Below are 15,112 nucleotides of genomic sequence, written 5' to 3'. Positions count from 1 at the left end.
CTCTGTGTAACTCACACCCAGTCACTGTTACTCTGTGTGTAACTCACTCCCAGTCCCTGTTACTCTGTTTGTAACTCACTCCCAGTCCTGTTACTCTGTGTGTAACTCACTCCCAGTCCCTGTTACTCTGTATGTAACTCCCTCCCAGTCCCTGTTACTCTGTGTGTAACTCACTCCCACTCACTGTTACTCTGTTTTTAACTCACTCCCAGTGCCTGTTACTCTCTGTGTAACTCACTCCCACTCCCTGTTACTCTGTGTGTAACTCACTCCCAGTCCCTGTTACTCTGTGTGTAACTCACTCCCACTCACTGTTACGCTGTGTGTAACTCACTCCCAGTCGCTGTTACTCTCTGTGTAACTCACTCCCAGTCCCTGTTACTCTGTGTGTAACTCACTCCCACTCACTATTACGCTGTGTGTAACTCACTCCCAGTCCCTGTTACTCTCTGTGTAACTCACTCCCGCTCCCTGTTACTCTGTCTGTAACTCACTCGTAGTCCCTGTTACTCTGTGTGTAACTCACTCCCAGTCCGTGTTAATCTGTGTGTAATTCATTCCCAGTCCCTTTTACTCTGTGTGTAACTCACTCCCAGTCCGTGTTACTCTGTGTGTAACTCACTCCCAGTCCCTGTTACTCTGTGTGTAACTCACTCCCAGTCCCTGTTATTCTGTGTGTACCTCACTCACAGTCCCCGTTACTCTGTGCTTAACTCACTCCCAGTCCCCGTTACTCTGTGTGTAACTCACTCCCAGTCTCTGTTACTCTGTATGTATCTCACTCCCAGTCCGTGTTACTCTCTGTGTAACTCACTCCCAGTCCCTGTTACGCTGTGTGTAACTCACTCCCACTCACTGTTATGCTGTGTGTAACTCACTCCCAGTCCCTGTTACTCTGTGTGTAACTCACTCCCAGTCCCTGTTACTCTGTGTGTAACTCACTCCCAGTCCCTGTTACTCTGTGTGTAACTCACTCCCAGTCCCTGTTACTCTGTTTATAACTCTTTCCCACTCGCTGTTACGCTGTGTGTAACTCACTCCCAGTCCCTGTTACTCTCTGTTTTAACTCACTCCCAGTCTCTGTTATTCTGTTGTAACTCAATCCCGGTCCCTGTTCCCTGTGTGTAACTCACTCCCAGTCCCTGTTACTCTGTTTATAACTCACTCCCAGTCCCTGTTACTCTGTGTGTAACTCACTTCCAGTCCCTGTTCTCTGTGTGTAACTCACTCCCACTCCCTGTTACTCTGTTGTAACTCACTCCCGGTCCCTGTTCTCTGTGTGTAACTCACTCCCAGTCCCTGTTACTCTGTTTACAACTCACTCCCAGTTCCTGTTACTCTCTGTGTAACACACTCCCAGTCCCTGTTACTCTGTGTGTAACGCACTCCCAGTCCCTGTTACTCTGTGTGTAACTCACTCCCAGTCCCTGTTCTCTGTGTGTAACTCACTCCCAGTCCCTGTTTCTCTGTGTGTTACTCACTGCCAGTCCCTGTTACTCTCTGTGTAACACACTCCCAGTCCCTGTTACTCGGTGTGTAACTCACTCCCAGTCCCTGTTGCTCTGTGTGTAACTCACTCCCAGTCCCTGTTTCTCTGTGTGTTACTCACTGCCAGTCCCTGTTACTCTCTGTGTAACTCACTCCCAGTCCATGTTATTCTGTGTGTAACTCACTACCAGTCCTCTAACTCTGCATGTAACTCACTCCCAGTCCCTGTTACTCTGTGTGTAACTCAATCCCAGTCCCTGTTACTCTGTGTGTAACTCACTCCCAGTCCCTGTTACTCTGCGTGTAACTCACTCCCAGTCCCTGTTACTCTGCGTGTAACTCACTCCCAGTCCCTGTTACTCTCTGCTGTAACTCACTCCCAGTCCCTGTTCTCTGTGTGTAACTCACTCCCAGTCCCTGTTACTCTGTTTATAACTCACTCCCACTCACTGTTACGTTGTGTGTAACTCACTCCCAGCCCGCTACTCTCTGTTTTAACTCACTCCCAATCCCTGTTACGCTGTGTGTAACTCACTCCCAGTCTCTGTTATTCTGTTGTAACTCACTCCCAGTCCCTGTTCTCTGTGTGTAACTCACTCTCAGTCCCTGTTACTCTGTTTATAACTCACTCCCAGTCCCTGTTAATCTGTGTGTAACTCACTCCCAGTCCCTGTTACTCTGTGTGTAACTCACTCCCACTCACTGTTACGCTGTGTGTAACTCACTCCCATTCCCTGTTACTCTGTGTGTAACGCACTCCCAGTCCCTGTTATGCTGTGTGTAACTCACTCCCAGTCTCTGTTATTCTGTTGTAACTCACTCCCGGTCCCTGTTCTCTGTATGTAACTCACTCCCAGTCCCTGTTACTCTGTGTGTAACTCGCTCCCACTCACTGTTACGCTGTGTGTAACTCACTCCCAGTCCCTGTTACTCTGTTTGGAACTCACTCCCAGTCCTGTTACTCTGTGTGTAACTCACTCCCAGTCCCTGTTACTCTGTATGTAACTCCCTCCCAGTCCCTGTTACTCTGTGTGTAACTCACTCCCAGTCATTGTTACTCTGCGTGTAACTCACTCCCAGTCCCTGTTATTCTCTGTTGTTACTCACTCCCAGTCCCTGTTACGCTGTGTGTAACTCACTCACAGTCTGTTATTCTGTTGTAACTCACTCCCAGTCCCTGTTCTCTGTGTGTAACTCACTCCCAGTCCATGTTACTCTGTTTATAACTCACTCCCAGTCCCTGTTAATCTGTGTGTAACTCACTCCCACTCACTGTTACGCTGTGTGCAACTCACTCCCAATCCCTGTTACTCTCTGTGTAACTCACTTCCAGTCCCTGTTCCTCTGTGTGTAACTCACTCCCACTCACTGTTACGCTGTGTATAACTCACTCCCAGTCCCTGTTACTCTGTGTGTAACTCACTCCCAGTCCCTGTTACTCTGTGTGTAACTCACTCCCAATCCCTGTTACTCTGCGTGTAACTCACTCCCAGTCCCTGTTACGCTATGTGTAACTCACTCCCAGTCTCTGTTATTCTGTTGTAACTCTGTTCTCTGTGTGTAACTCACTCCCAGTCCCTGTTTCTCTGTTTATAACTCATTCCCACTCACTGTTACGCTGTGTGTAACTCACTCCCAGTCCCTGTTACTCTCTGTTTTAACTCACTCCCAGTCCCTGTTACTCTGTGTGTAACTCACTCCCAGTCCCTGTCACTCTGCGTGTAACTCACTCCCAGTCCCTGTTACTCTGTGTGTAACTCACTCCCAGTCCCTGTTACGCTGTGTGCAACTCACTCCCAGTCTCTGTTATTCTGTTGTAACTCAGTTGTCTGTGTGTAACTCACTCCCAGTCCCTGTTACTCTGTTTATAACTCATTCCCACTCACTGTTACGCTGTGTGTAACTCACTCCCAGTCCTTGTTACTCTCTATTTTAACTCACTCCCAGTCTCTGTTATTCTGTTGTAACTCACTCCCGGTCCCTGTTCTCTGTGTATAACTGATTCCCAGTCCCTGTTACTCTGTGTGTAACGCACTCCCACTCACTGTTACGCTGTGTGTAACTCACTCCCAGTCCCTGTTACTCTGTGTGTAACTCACTCTCAGTCCCTGTTACTATGTGTGTAACTCACTCCCAGTCCCTGTTACTCTGTGTGTAACTCACTCCCATTCACTGTTACGCTGTGTGTAACTCACTCCTAGTCCCTGTTCTATGTGTGTAACTCACTCCCAGTCCCTGTTACTCTGTGTGTAACTCACACCCAGTCCCTGTTACTCTGCGTGTAACTCACTCCCAGTCCCTGTTACTCTGTGTGTAACTCACTCCCAGTCCCTGTTACGCTGTGTGCAACTCACTCCCAGTCTCTGTTATTCTGTTGTAACTCAGTTGTCTGTGTGTAACTCACTCCCAGTCCCTGTTACCCTGTTTATAACTCATTCCCACTCACTGTTACGCTGTGTGTAACTCACTCTCAGTCCTTGTTACTCTCTATTTTAACTCACTCCCAGTCTCTGTTATTCTGTTGTAACTCACTCCCGGTCCCTGTTCTCTGTGTATAACTGATTCCCAGTCCCTGTTACTCTGTGTGTAACTCACTCCCACTCACTGTTACGCTGTGTGTAACTCACTCCTAGTCCCTGTTACTCTGTGTGTAACTCACTCTCAGTCCCTGTTACTATGTGTGTAACTCACTCCCAGTCCCTGTTACTCTGTGTGTAACTCACTCCCAGTCACTGTTACGCTGTGTGTAACTCACTCCCAGTCCCTGTTCTATGTGTGTAACTCACTCCCAGTCCCTGTTACTCTGTGTGTAACTCACTCCCAGTCCCTGTTACACTGCATGTAACTCACTCCCAGTCCCTGTTGCTCTGTGTGTAACTCACTCCAACTCACTGTTACGCTGTGTGTAACTCACTCGCAGTCCCTGTTACTCTCTGTTGTAACTCACTCCCAGTCCCTGTTACGCTGCGTGTAACTCATTCCCAGTCCGTGTTACTCTGTGTGTAACTCACTCCCAGTCCATGTTATTCTGTGTGTAACTCACTCCCAGTCCTCTAACTCTGCGTGTAACTCACTCCCAGTCCCTGTTACTCTGTGTGTAACTCACTCCCAGTCCCTGTTACTCTGCGTGTAACTCACTCCCAGTCCCTGTTACTCTGTGTGTAACTCACTCCCACTCACTGTTACGCTGTGTGTAACTCACTCCCACTCACTGTTACGCTGTGTGTAACTCACTCCCAGTCCCTGTTACTCTGTGTGTAACTCACTCTCAGTCCCTGTTACTATGTGTGTAACTCACTCCCAGTCCCTGTTACTCTGTGTGTAACTCACTCCCAGTCACTGTTACGCTGTGTGTAACTCACTCCCAGTCCCTGTTCTATGTGTGTAACTCACTCCCAGTCCCTGTTACTCTGTGTGTAACTCACTCCCAGTCCCTGTTACACTGCATGTAACTCACTCCCAGTCCCTGTTGCTCTGTGTGTAACTCACTCCCACTCACTGTTACGCTGTGTGTAACTCACTCTCAGTCCCTGTTACTATGTGTGTAACTCACTCCCAGTCCCTGTTACTCTGTGTGTAACTCACTCCCATTCACTGTTACGCTGTGTGTAACTCACTCCTAGTCCCTGTTCTATGTGTGTAACTCACTCCCAGTCCCTGTTACTCTGTGTGTAACTCACACCCAGTCCCTGTTACTCTGCGTGTAACTCACTCCCAGTCCCTGTTACTCTGTGTGTAACTCACTCCCAGTCCCTGTTACGCTGTGTGCAACTCACTCCCAGTCTCTGTTATTCTGTTGTAACTCAGTTGTCTGTGTGTAACTCACTCCCAGTCCCTGTTACCCTGTTTATAACTCATTCCCACTCACTGTTACGCTGTGTGTAACTCACTCTCAGTCCTTGTTACTCTCTATTTTAACTCACTCCCAGTCTCTGTTATTCTGTTGTAACTCACTCCCGGTCCCTGTTCTCTGTGTATAACTGATTCCCAGTCCCTGTTACTCTGTGTGTAACTCACTCCCACTCACTGTTACGCTGTGTGTAACTCACTCCTAGTCCCTGTTACTCTGTGTGTAACTCACTCTCAGTCCCTGTTACTATGTGTGTAACTCACTCCCAGTCCCTGTTACTCTGTGTGTAACTCACTCCCAGTCACTGTTACGCTGTGTGTAACTCACTCCCAGTCCCTGTTCTATGTGTGTAACTCACTCCCAGTCCCTGTTACTCTGTGTGTAACTCACTCCCAGTCCCTGTTACACTGCATGTAACTCACTCCCAGTCCCTGTTGCTCTGTGTGTAACTCACTCCCACTCACTGTTACGCTGTGTGTAACTCACTCGCAGTCCCTGTTACTCTCTGTTGTAACTCACTCCCAGTCCCTGTTACGTTGCGTGTAACTCATTCCCAGTCCGTGTTACTCTGTGTGTAACTCACTCCCAGTCCATGTTATTCTGTGTGTAACTCACTCCCAGTCCTCTAACTCTGCGTGTAACTCACTCCCAGTCCCTGTTACTCTGTGTGTAACTCACTCCCAGTCCCTGTTACTCTGCGTGTAACTCACTCCCAGTCCCTGTTACTCTGCGTGTAACTCACTCCCAGTCCCTGTTACTCTGTGTGTAACTCACTCCCAGTCCCTGTTACGCTGTGTGTAACTCACTCCCAGTCTCTGTTATTCTGTTGTAACTCACTCCCAGTCCCTGTTCTCTGTGTGTAACTCACTCCCAGTCCCTGTAACTCTGTTTATAACTCACTCCCAGTCGCTGTTACGCTGTGTGTAACTCACTCCCAGTCTCTGTTATTCTGTTGTAACTCACTCCCAGTCCCTGTTCTCTGTGTGTAACTCACTCTCAGTCCCTGTTACTCTGTTTATAACTCACTCCCAGTCCCTGTTAATCTGTGTGTAACTCACTTCCAGTCCCTGTTACTCTGTGTGTAACTCACTCCCACTCACTGTTACGCTGTGTGTAACTCACTCCCAGTCCTTGTTACTCTCTATTTTAACTCACTCCCAGTCTCTGTTATTCTGTTGTAACTCACTCCCGGTCCCTGTTCTCTGTGTATAACTGATTCCCAGTCCCTGTTACTCTGTGTGTAACTCACTCCCACTCACTGTTACGCTGTGTGTAACTCACTCCCAGTCCCTGTTACTCTGTGTGTAACTCACTCTCAGTCCCTGTTACTATGTGTGTAACTCACTCCCAGTCCCTGTTACTCTGTGTGTAACTCACTCCCAGTCACTGTTACGCTGTGTGTAACTCACTCCCAGTCCCTGTTCTATGTGTGTAACTCACTCCCAGTCCCTGTTACTCTGTGTGTAACTCACACCCAGTCCCTGTTACTCTGCGTGTAACTCACTCCCAGTCCCTGTTACTCTGTGTGTAACTCACTCCCAGTCCCTGTTACGCTGTGTGCAACTCACTCCCAGTCTCTGTTATTCTGTTGTAACTCAGTTGTCTGTGTGTAACTCACTCCCAGTCCCTGTTACTCTGTTTATAACTCATTCCCACTCACTGTTACGCTGTGTGTAACTCACTCTCAGTCCTTGTTACTCTCTATTTTAACTCACTCCCAGTCTCTGTTATTCTGTTGTAACTCACTCCCGGTCCCTGTTCTCTGTGTATAACTGATTCCCAGTCCCTGTTACGCTGTGTGTAACTCACTCCCAGTCCCTGTTACTCTGTGTGTAACTCACTCTCAGTCCCTGTTACTATGTGTGTAACTCACTCCCAGTCCCTGTTACTCTGTGTGTAACTCACTCCCAGTCACTGTTACGCTGTGTGTAACTCACTCCCAGTCCCTGTTCTATGTGTGTAACTCACTCCCAGTCCCTGTTACTCTGTGTGTAACTCACTCCCAGTCCCTGTTACACTGCATGTAACTCACTCCCAGTCCCTGTTGCTCTGTGTGTAACTCACTCCCACTCACTGTTACGCTGTGTGTAACTCACTCGCAGTCCCTGTTACTCTCTGTTGTAACTCACTCCCAGTCCCTGTTACGCTGCGTGTAACTCACTCCCAGTCCGTGTTACTCTGTGTGTAACTCACTCCCAGTCCATGTTATTCTGTGTGTAACTCACTCCCAGTCCTCTAACTCTGCGTGTAACTCACTCCCAGTCCCTGTTACTCTGTGTGTAACTCACTCCCAGTCCCTGTTACTCTGCGTGTAACTCACTCCCAGTCCCTGTTACTCTGCGTGTAACTCACTCCCAGTCCCTGTTACTCTGTGTGTAACTCACTCCCAGTCCCTGTTACGCTGTGTGTAACTCACTCCCAGTCTCTGTTATTCTGTTGTAACTCACTCCCAGTCCCTGTTCTCTGTGTGTAACTCACTCCCAGTCCCTGTAACTCTGTTTATAACTCACTCCCAGTCCCTGTTACGCTGTGTGTAACTCACTCCCAGTCTCTGTTATTCTGTTGTAACTCACTCCCAGTCCCTGTTCTCTGTGTGTAACTCACTCTCAGTCCCTGTTACTCTGTTTATAACTCACTCCCAGTCCCTGTTAATCTGTGTGTAACTCACTTCCAGTCCCTGTTACTCTGTGTGTAACTCACTCCCACTCACTGTTATGCTGTGTGTAACTCACTCCCAGTCCTTGTTACTCTGTGTGTAACGCACTCCCAGTACCTGTTATGCTGTGTGTAACTCACTCCTAGTCTCTGTTATTCTGTTGTAACTCACTCTCGGTCCCTGTTCTCTGTGTGTAACTCACTCCCAGTCCCTGTTACTCTGTGTGTAACTCACTCCCAGTCCCTGTTACTCTGTGTGTAACTCACTCCCAGTCCCTGTTACTCTGTGTGTAACTCACTCCCAGTCCTGTTACTCTGTGTGTAACTCACTCCCAGTCCCTGTTACTCTGTGTGTAACTCCCTCCCAGTCCCTGTTACTCTGTGTGTAACTCACTCCCAGTCCCTGTTACTCTGCGTGTAACTCACTCCCAGTCCCTGTTAATCTGCGTGTAACTCACTCCCAGTCCCTGTTACTCTCTGTTGTTACTCACTCCCAGTCCCTGTTACGCTGTGTGTAACTCACTCACAGTCTGTTATTCTGTTGTAACTCACTCCCAGTCCCTGTTACTCTGTTTATAACTCATTCCCACTCACTGTTACGCTGTGTGTAACTCACTCCCAGTCCCTCTTACTCTCTGTGTAACTCACTTCCAGTCCCTGTTACTCTGTGTGTAACTCACTCCCACTCACTGTTACGCTGTGTGTAACTCACTCCCAGTCCCTGTTACTCTGTGTGTAACTCACTCCCAGTCCCTGTTACTCTGTGTGTAACTCACTCCCAGTCCCTGTTACTCTGCGTGTAACTCACTCCCAGTCCCTGTTACTCTGTGTGTAACTCACTCCCAGTCCCTGTTACGCTGTGTGCAACTCACTCCCAGTCTCTGTTATTCTGTTGTAACTCTGTTGTCTGTGTGTAACTCACTCCCAGTCCCTGTTACTCTGTTTATAACTCATTCCCACTCACTGTTACGCTGTGTGTAACTCACTCCCAGTCCCTGTTACTCTCTATTTTAACTCACTCCCAGTCTCTGTTATTCTGTTGTAACTCACTCCCGGTCCCTGTTCTCTGTGTGTAACTCATTCCCAGTCCCTGTTACTCTGTGTGTAACTCACTCCCACTCACTGTTACGCTGTGTGTAACTCACTCCCAGTCCCTGTTACTCTGTGTGTAACTCACTCCCAGTCCCTGTTCTATGTGTGTAACTCACTCCCAGTCCCTGTTACTCTGTGTGTAACTCACTCCCAGTCCCTGTTACACTGCATGTAACTCACTCCCAGTCCCTGTTGCTCTGTGTGTAACTCACTCCCACTCACTGTTACGCTGTGTGTAACTCACTCGCAGTCCCTGTTACTCTCTGTTGTAACTCACTCCCAGTCCCTGTTACGCTGTGTGTAACTCACTCCCAGTCCCTGTTACTCTGTGTGTAACTCACTCCCAGTCCCTGTTACTCTGTGTGTAACTCACTCCCAGTCCATGTTACTCTGTGTGTAACTCACTCCCAGTCCCTGTTACTCTGTATGTAACTCACTCCCAGTCCGTGTTACTCTGTGTGTAACTCACTCCCAGTCCCTGTTCTTCTGTGTGTAACTCACTCCCAGTCCTCTAACTCTGCGTGTAACTCACTCCCAGTCTCTGTTACTCTGTGTGTAGCTCACTCCCAGTCCCTGTTACTCTGCGTGTAACTCACTCCCAGTCCCTGTTGATCTGCGTGTAACTCACTCCCAGTCCCTGTTACTCTGCGTGTAACTCACTCCCAGTCCCTGTTACTCTGTGTGTAACTCACGCCCAGTTGCTGTTATGCTGTGTGTAACTCACTCCCAGTCTCTGTTATTCTGTTGTAACTCTGTTCTCTGTGTGTAACTCACTCCCAATCCCTGTTACTCTGTGTGTCATGCACTCCCAGTCCCTGTTACGCTGTGTGTAACTCATTCCCAGTCTCTGTTATTCTGTTGTAACTCACTCCCAGTCCCTGTTCTCTGTGTGTAACTCACTCCCAATCCCTGTTACTCTGTGTGTAACTCACTCCCACTCACTGTTACGCTGTGTGTAACTCACTCCCAGTCCCTGTTACTCTGTGTGTAACTCACTCCCACTCACTGTTACGCTGTGTGTAACTCACTCCCAGTCCCTGTTACTCTCTGTGTAACTCACTCCCAGTCCCTGTTGCTCTGTGTGTAACTCACTCCGAGTCCCTGTTACGCTGTGTGTAACTCACTTCCAGTCTCTGTCATTCTGTTGTAACTCACTCCCGGTCCCTGTTCTCTGTGTGTAACTCACTCCCAGTCCCTGTTACTCTGTGTGTAACTCACTCCCACTCACTGTTATTCTGTGTGTAACTCACTCCCAGTCCGTGTTATTCTGCATGTAACTCACACCCAGTCCCTGTTACTCTGTGTGTAACTCATTCCCAGTCCCTGTTACTCTGTGTGTAACTCACTCCCACTCACTGTTACGCTGTGTGTAACTCACTCCCAGTCCCTGTTACTCTCTGTGTAACTCACTCCCGCTCCCTGTTACTCTGTGTGAAACTCACTCCCAGTCCCTGTTACTCTGTATGTATCTCACTCCCAGTCCCTGTTACTCTGTGTGTAACTCACTCCCACTCACTGTTACTCTGTTTTTAACTCACTCCCAGTGCCTGTTACTCTCTGTGTAACTCACTCCCGCTCCCTGTTACTCTGTGTGTAACTCACTCCCAGTCCCTGTTACTCTATGTGTAACTCACTCCCACTCACTGTTACGCTGTGTGTAACTCACTCCCAGGCGCTGTTACTCTCTGTGTAACTCACTCCCAGTCCCTGTTACTCTCTGTGTAACTCACTCCCACTCACTATTACGCTGTGTGTAACTCACTCCCAGTCCCTGTTACTCTCTGTGTAACTCACTCCCGCTCCCTGTAACTCTGTCTGTAACTCACTCGTAGTCCCTGTTACTCTGTGTGTAACTCACTCCCAGTCCGTGTTAATCTGTGTGTAATTCACTCCCAGTCCCTTTTACTCTGTGTGTAACTCACTCCCAGTCCGTGTTACTCTGTGTGTAACTCACTCCCAGTCCCTGTTACCCTGTGTGTAACTCACTCCCAGTCCCTGTTATTCTGTGTGTACCTCACTCACAGTCCCCGTTACTCTGTGTTTAACTCACTCCCAGTCCCCGTAACTCTGTGTGTAACTCACTCCCAGTCTCTGTTACTCTGTATGTATCTCACTCCCAGTCCCTGTTACTCTCTGTGTAACTCACTCCCAGTCCCTGTTACGCTGTGTGTAACTCACTCCCAGTCTCTGTTATTCTGTTGTAACTCACTCCCGGTCCCTGTTCTCTGTGTGTAACTCACTCCCAGTCCCTGTTACTCTGTGTGTAACTCACTCCCAGTCCCTGTTACTCTGTGTGTAACTCACTCCCACTCACTGTTATGCTGTGTGTAACTCACTCCCAGTCCCTGTTACTCTGTGTGTAACTCACTCCCAGTCCCTGTTACCCTGTGTGTAATCACTCCCAGTCCCTGTTACTCTGTGTGTAACTCACTCCCAGTCCCTGTTACTCTGTTTATAACTCATTCCCACTCGCTCTTACGCTGTGTGTAACTCACTCCCAGTCCCTGTTACTCTCTGTTTTAACTCACTCCCACTCTCTGTTATTCTGTTGTAACTCACTCCCGGTCCCTGTTCTCTGTGTGTAACTCACTCCCAGTCCCTGTTACTCTGTTTATAACTCACTCCCAGTCCCTGTTACTCTGTGTGTAACTCACTCCCAGTCCCTGTTCTCTGTGTGTAACTCACTCCCAGTCCCTTTTACTCTGTGTGTAACTCACTCCCAGTCCCTATTCTCTGTGTGTAACTCACTCCCGCTCCCTGTTACTCTGTGTGTAACTCACTCCCAGTCCCTGTTCTCTGTGTGTAACTCACTCCCAGTCCCTGTTACTCTGTTTATAACTCACTCCCAGTCCCTGTTACTCTGTGTGTAACTCACTCCCAGTCCCTGTTCTCTGTGTGTAACTCACTCCCAGTCCCTGTTACTCTGTTGTAACTCACTCCCGGTCCCTGTTCTCTGTGTGTAACTCACTCCCAGTCCCTGTTACTCTGTTTACAACTCACTCCCAGTCCCTGTTACTCTCTGTGTAACACACTCCCAGTCCCTGTTACTCTGTGTGTAACGCACTCCCAGTCCCTGTTACTCTGTGTGTAACTCACTCCCAGTTCCTGTTACTCTGTGTGTAACTCACTCCCACTCACTGTTATGCTGTGTGTAACTCACTCCCAGTCCCTGTTCTCTGTGTGTAACTCACTCCCAGTTCCTGTTACTCTGTGTGTAACTCACTCCCAGTCCCTGTTACTCTGTGTGTAACGCACTCCCAGTCCCTGTTACTCTGTGTGTAACTCACTCCCAGTCCTCTAACTCTGCGTGTAACTCACTCCCAGTCCCTGTTACTCTGTGTGTAACTCAATCTCAGTCCCTGTTACTCTATGTGTAACTCACTCCCAGTCCCTGTTACTCTGCGTGTAACTCACTCCCAGTCCCTGTTACTCTGCGTGTAACTCACTCCCAGTCCCTGTTACTCTCTGCTGTAACTCACTCCCAGTCCCTGTTATGCTGTGTGTAACTCACTCCCAGTCTCTGTTATTCTGTTGTAACTCACTCCCAGTCAATGTTCTCTGTGTGTAACTCACTCCCAGTCCCTGTTACTCTGTTTATAACTCACTCCCACTCACTGTTACGCTGTGTGTAACTCACTCCCAGCCCGTTACTCTCTGTTTTAACTCACTCCCAGTCCCTGTTACGCTGTGTGTAACTCACTCCCAGTCTCTGTTATTCTGTTTATAACTCATTCCCACTCACTGTTACGCTGTGTGTAACTCACTCCCAGTCCCTGTTACTCTCTGTTTTAACTCACTCCCAGTCTCTGTTATTCTTTTGTAACTCACTCCCGGTCCCTGTTCTCTGTGTGTATCTCACTCCCAGTCCCTGTTACTCTGTTTATAACTCACTCCCAGTCCCTGTTACTCTGTGTGTAACTCACTCCCACTCACTGTTACGATGTATGTAACTCACTCCCAGTCCCTGTTACTCTCTGTGTAACACACTTCCAGTCCCTGTTACTCTGTGTGTAACTCACTCCCACTCACTGTTACGCTGTGTGTAACTCACTCCCAGTCCCTGTTACTCTGTGTGTAACTCACTCTCAGTCCCTGTTACTCTGTGTGTAACTCACTCCCAGTCCCTGTTACTCTGTGTGTAACTCACTCCCAGTCACTGTTACGCTGTGTGTAACTCACTCCCAGTCCCTGTTCTATGTGTGTAACTCACTCCCAGTCCCTGTTACTCTGTGTGTAACTCACTCCCAGTCCCTGTTACACTGCATGTAACTCACTCCCAGTCCCTGTTGCTCTGTGTGTAACTCACTCCCACTCACTGTTACGCTGTGTGTAACTCACTCGCAGTCCCTGTTACTCCCTGTTGTAACTCACTCCTAGTCCCTGTTACGCTGTGTGTAACTCACTCCCAGTCCCTGTTACTCTGTGTGTAACTCACTCCCAGTCCCTGTTACTCTGTGTGTAACTCACTCCCAGTCCCAGTTACGCTGTGTGTAACTCACTCCCAGTCCCTGTTACTCTGTGTGTAACTCACTCCCAGTCCGTGTTACTCTGTGTGTAACTCACTCCCAGTCCCTGTTATTCTGTGTGTAACTCACTCCCAGTCCTCTAACTCTGCGTGTAACTCACTCCCAGTCTCTGTTACTCTGTGTGTAACTCACTCCCAGTCCCTGTTACTCTGTGTGTAACTCACTCCCAGTCCCTGTTACTCTCTGTTTTAACTGACTCACAGTCTCTGTTATTCTGCTGTAACTCACTCCCAGTCCCTGTTCTCTGTGTGGAACTCACTCTCAGTCCCTGTTACTCTTTTTAACTCACTCCCATTCTCTGTTATTCGGTGTGTAACTCACTCCCACTCACTGTTACGGTGTGTGTAACTCACTCCCAGTCCCCGTTACTCTGTGTGTAACTCACTCCCAGTCCCTGTTACTCTGTGTGTAACTCACTCCCAGTCCCTGTTACTCTGCGTGTAACTCACTCCCAGTCCCTGTTACGCTGTGTGTAACTCACTCCCAGTCTCTGTTATTCTGTTGTAACTCTGTTCTCTGTGTGTAACTCACTCCCAGTCCCTGTTACTCGGTTTATAACTCATTCCCACTCACTGTTACGCTGTGTGTAACTCACTCCCAGTCCCTGTTACTCTCTGTTTTAACTCACTCCCAGTCTCTGTTATTCTGTTGTAACTCACTCCCGGTCCCTGTTCTCTGTGTGGAACTCACTCCCAGTCCCTGTTACTCTGTTTATAACTCACTCCCAGTCCCTGTTACTCTGTGTGTAACTCACTCCCACTCACTGTTACGCTGTGTGTAACTCACTCCCAGTCCCTGTTACTCTCTGTGTAACTCACTCCCAGTCCCTGTTACTCTGTGTGTAACTCACTCCCAGTCCCTGTTCTCTGTGTGTAACTCACTCCCAGTCCCTGTTACTCTGTTGTAACTCACTCCCGGTCCCTGTTCTCTGTGTGTAACTCACTCCCAGTCCCTGTTACTCTGTTTACAACTCACTCCCAGTCCCTGTTACTCTCTGTGTAACACACTCCCAGTCCCTGTTACTCTGTGTGTAACGCACTCCCAGTCCCTGTTACTCTGTGTGTAACTCACTCCCAGTTCCTGTTACTCTGTGTGTAACTCACTCCCACTCACTGTTATGCTGTGTGTAACTCACTCCCAGTCCCTGTTCTCTGTGTGTAACTCACTCCCAGTTCCTGTTACTCTGTGTGTAACTCACTCCCAGTCCCTGTTACTCTGTGTGTAACGCACTCCCAGTCCCTGTTACTCTGTGTGTAACTCACTCCCAGTCCTCTAACTCTGCGTGTAACTCACTCCCAGTCCCTGTTACTCTGTGTGTAACTCAATCTCAGTCCCTGTTACTCTATGTGTAACTCACTCCCAGTCCCTGTTACTCTGCGTGTAACTCACTCCCAGTCCCTGTTACTCTGCGTGTAACTCACTCCCAGTCCCTGTTACTCTCTGCTGTAACTCACTCCCAGTCCCTGTTATGCTGTGTGTAACTCACTCCCAGTCTCTGTTA

At 48.6% G+C, this 15,112-nt stretch overlaps 1 protein-coding gene across 3 annotated transcripts in view; it reads right to left on the bottom strand.

Moving 5' to 3' along the window:
- wfdc2 (WAP four-disulfide core domain 2) overlaps positions 1-15,112 on the bottom strand; it is a 239,880-nt gene that overhangs the window by 196,480 nt on the left and 28,288 nt on the right. The window lies entirely within an intron of this gene.

This window comes from Pristiophorus japonicus, chromosome 12 (genome assembly GCF_044704955.1).
Source record: "Pristiophorus japonicus isolate sPriJap1 chromosome 12, sPriJap1.hap1, whole genome shotgun sequence".
Lineage (NCBI taxonomy): Eukaryota > Metazoa > Chordata > Chondrichthyes > Pristiophoridae > Pristiophorus > Pristiophorus japonicus.
Note: the sequence above shows the minus strand (reverse complement) of the source record. Positions and strands in the feature narration are given on the sequence as shown.